Raw genomic sequence first — 4,453 nt, forward strand, 5'->3', positions numbered from 1 at the left:
GGAGAGATGGTGGGTTCACTTATATCAGATTACTGAGGTGAACAGGAGCTCAGAGGATAGTTACTCCTCCACGTAGAAATGCTTCATTCCACGTGGCTCATACTCAGGCTATATTTGCCTTTCTTCGCTATACGTGTACCTACTCAAATGTCAATCTCAGGTTACTGCCCAGTTCACTTCTGCCTCTTATTTTAGCTGTTGCAATGGAATACTTCCTCCTTAAGCACAGGAAAAAAAAAGCATTTTTTTTTTTCACCCTCATGCCAGTTAAAGGTTTTAAATGAAAATCCTGAAATCAAGCTTTTAGCTTAAAAAGGCTACTCCTGTTCCAGGACTTCAAGTGTTTTCAACTCCAGAAAAAAAAAAAAAAGAATGACACAGTGGCAATCAAATAGAATTGAGAACATGCAGAGAAAATGCTGCCGCAACAGGAAAAAAACAAATACCTGGTTGGGTCTCTTGAAGAAAAATATTTACCTCAAATGTGCGCAGAACTTTAGCCAGTGCCCCAACTTCTTCTTTCAAAGAGAAAATCAAAGAAATCACACCATTTTTGTTTGAGGACTCTTCAATGTACATGGATTCCTGAAAGAAACAAGAAAGAAAATCATTAAATTCACCCCAGGAGTTGCTTTTGCTTTTCTCCACCGCTCTTTTGCATTGCATTAGCAACATAAGGAGAACATAAAGATCTTTTAAATAGGATTTAAGCAACTGTTGCTTCCAGGGGAAAGAGAACTGCTTTGGGGCTGCCCTTGTTTATGGTGGTAGAGACACACAATATGGTCTTTCAAATTAAGTCCCATGTGTGAGGAAGGTAGTAAAAAATGAAAACAACCTCACTCCATTTCTGCCCTGCTTTACTTCTCAAGGGTATCAAGCTCAGAGGACACTGGAAATATTACTCTAGTTTGGTTTCAGCTACAGTGAAACACCTCCCGGCTTCCGTTTCATTACTGCTCAGGATAAAACAGAGCAACACCGAGTTGCTTAACTTTTCTAATATCAGTGTAATTTGAAGTACAACCACCACAAACTTTTGGAACTCACAGGAAGACCTTACTTGTGTTTTTTAACTTTTGCTGGCCTTGGACGCATGATGTTAGGCTGGCATTTCAAAGATCACACCAGACATTTGTAACCACACAGAGGTGTGATGTAACAAGTACTAGGTCAAAACCCAACTCAAGGTATCTATCCTTCCAATTTTTCTGTATTAGGATCTACATTTTCAGTCAGGTTCTGTCCTCATTATAGCTATTGCTGAATTTAACATATATAGAGTTAAATATATAAGAGTATAAAGGGTTTCAGTTCCCTATATTGTCCTTAAAAATAGCAAAGGCAGTGTTTGTAGTAGACATCAATAATGAAATCCAGCTGCTTGGAAGCCATAAAGCTCTTGGTGGGACTACATGTCCTAAGGCAGCATTATAATGAATTATCTTCTTCTATAAAATACATAATTGCTGATTCTCTGGGCTGTCTTTTAAGCTGCTGCTAATGCAAGTATTCACTGCCAAAAAACAACAACAGATCTTTCTACCTGGTTTCATTTCCAGAGTAATTTTGATATTAATAGATTTCTCTACACCATAAGATTGCCTTCACTCCAAAGAAGACTTCTTTCCAAGGCAGATATATTCTTATTGGTGACTAGCATGGATTTGCTGAGAATAGACACCTTAAGGCTGTTTTCACTCATTTTCCCAGTCTTGTAAATTAGTTTATGTTGGTGCTTAAGAATAAGGTACATTGCAGTAGGGACTGAGCACTAATTCTGCAAACATGATGACACTTATCAACTTCTTGCACATCTGCATCTGAATGTAGTTCACTGGGAGGTCTTAGTTCAAAAATTAATGCATGTTTGTGTTTGTCCACAGAGGTAGAGGCTTTCAGTGCAAGCTGAAGGGAGATTAAAATGATTGATGTCGTAACTGGTACCCAGATTTTATCTATCTATCTATATATATGTTCAGGCAACATACACTGGAACCAACATATAAATACAGGCACCCAAATCTATTGCTGAACTTTTTGTACTACATATACATATATTTTACTGTTGATTACAGTTTATCCATTCTCCGTTCTTATACTAATTTCTTGACTTTTATCCTCATACAGAGACTAATTGTAGTTTTGGGTCAATTCTACTCTTTTACTTCTGTGATGATGATTGAGAGTTGAAAAAATTGTTTCATTGTCACTGAAATACTGCCTATATGATATTCATATGTGATCTATAGATGTTGTGTGGAAAAAAAAAAAAAAATCAGCTCTAAGTCTCTTTTCCCAGGAAGTAAAATAAGAACAAGTTGACAAATAGGTGCATTCGTTTCTGGACCTAGCACTATCTCTTACAACAGTGATGTGTAGGTGCAAGGACAATTTGCCTGAGTGCAGTACAAATCTAAGTTTTTCATTAACTACTTGCCACAGGCATTGACGTTGCCTTTCTAATACACATGGCTGTACTGGAGGACAATAACACAGACCTGCCAGTCTTCTAATCTATTTCTGAGCTGGTTAAGTTAAAGCTCTTCAGAGCAAATTCCACAACTGCTGAAGTTAAAGAAAGTTTTTCCTGCAGTTTGAGAGAGAGTAAACTTTCACCTCTCTGTCTTAAGTTGCAGAGTCAGTAGATGTACCAAATACTGGAGAAAAAAAAAAAAAAAGAAAAGAATATTTCAAAGAAAATAAGATTTCTCAGTCACTTCTGAAAATGGAACTAGTTTCCAAGCCACTTAGTATCCATTTTCTCATGGCATTTAGATGCTCAGCTCCCACAGACCTTGCCATGGCCAACCAATTAAACAACCTGGAGAAGTAACATGGTGAACCGCTAGCAAATCTGGTGGGGAAATTCAGCACACAAAGCAGTAGAAAACCACGCTTCCTTGGCTCCTCTATCCCCAAGAACACTTTTGGAAAATGAAGCTTTTTTTGCACATCTGTTGGAGTTTCTCTTTGCCATCAGAGGCATTGTGCAGGACAAAATAACTAATAATCCTAATAAATAGTTATGCTGTCCTCAACATCACTTGCTCCTGCAGTAACTACAGTGCCTGTAACCAAAAGTCATGAATTTCAGTATTTTCCTGAATTTTCCAAAACAAAGGTTTCAAAGTCAGCAAAGATTACAAAAATGTTGTCAGAGTGCAGAAAGTTAACAAATAGCTCTGCCACAGGAGCACATAACTTCAGCTGCTTTACTTTAACAGTTTGCTTTCATTACTCAGGTTTAAGCTGCCGATCTTTTCTGCTGCATCTTCTATTTGCCATATAGGCAAGGATCCCTGTCCATTCTCTGTCATTTCTCCTTCCTTTCCCCTTTGGTAATGTTTTCATTTTCATTCCTACTGCACGTCTGTGAGCATAACACCACCAGCTGCCAAAAAGGGTAACGGTGGCAACCAAAGACTGCAAAGCATGAGACATGCACCTTATTTTCTCCCACTGTGGGCATCTTGGAGAGCAGAGAACAAGATTTGCAAGCATATGGGCTTAGGGTTACAGTTAGGGTTAGGGTTGCAGTTAGGGTCAGGTTTACAGTTAGGATTAGGATTAGAGAGGGGCCCCACTGCTCACCTGGAAGGAGTCTCCATTCATCTTGCAGTGCTGTGCATCCATGGTGAAGAGGAGACAGTGCTCACACAGAAACTGCAAGTAAAGCCTTCTGACCTTACCACAGTGGCCAGAACACTGTGCAAAGGTATTTAAAGTGGAGCAAGCAAGGCAAACCCATTCTCTTCTCCAGCTCCCTCCCCTGGATGCTGTGCCAAAGGGGCGTTCTCATTCCACACCCCCTACCCACCCACCCTGTCCTGGCATATGGACTAGCCAGGCCCCCCGGATCCCCATAAGAGCACTCCAGCATATTGTTTTTATCTCTGCACGCTGGAGATGAGCAACATGCATTTAATCAGCAGCTCTCCTCCTCCTGATTCAGCCACCACTTTCATTCCTGCACATCTGTGCTCTGTCTCTGGCTCAGTCTTCCTATGGCTGTGTGTGTTCAGCATCAGGTGGGCTGCCCATTAGGGATCACTCCACATGATCAGAGATCAGATGTTCTCCAGGAGTCTCTCATTGCATGCCAGACATGGGGCACGGCGCACAGCAGTGTTTGTCTTTTAGCAGGGCATCCAAGAGGTCAGAGAGCAGGAGGCACAGCTCGTTACACCAGGCAATGAGATAACAGAGGCCAAACATAAAAGAAGCATGAGACAGGAGTCAGCCATGTAAATATTACTCTGGAATATGTGTCTGGACATGGAAAAGTGAAGAAGATAAAGGAAAAAAAATGGAGGATGCAAAAGAATTACCAAAGGTGTATGTGTCCTTGCATGAAATGACAGCCATGGAGAGCTTCAAGGGTAAGAAGGAATTTGGAAAAGGTTTAGCACAAAGAGTTGATATAAATCAGCCCAGATTTGGTTTGGAAAGA

At 40.3% G+C, this 4,453-nt stretch overlaps 1 long non-coding RNA gene across 1 annotated transcript; it reads right to left on the reverse strand.

Moving 5' to 3' along the window:
• Positions 1-476: 476 nt before the first annotated feature.
• LOC122170368 lies at positions 477-3,802 on the reverse strand. The gene is made up of 2 exons (XR_006171748.1): positions 3,595-3,802; positions 477-585 (listed from the first exon to the last, which is right to left on the reverse strand). It is a non-coding gene; the product is annotated as an uncharacterized LOC122170368 (long non-coding RNA).
• Positions 3,803-4,453: the final 651 nt, after the last annotated feature.

Source organism: Centrocercus urophasianus, unplaced genomic scaffold, assembly GCF_019232065.1.
Source record: "Centrocercus urophasianus isolate 14NV4802_14NV808 unplaced genomic scaffold, USGS_Curo_1.0 seq_682, whole genome shotgun sequence".
Taxonomy (NCBI): domain Eukaryota; kingdom Metazoa; phylum Chordata; class Aves; order Galliformes; family Phasianidae; genus Centrocercus; species Centrocercus urophasianus.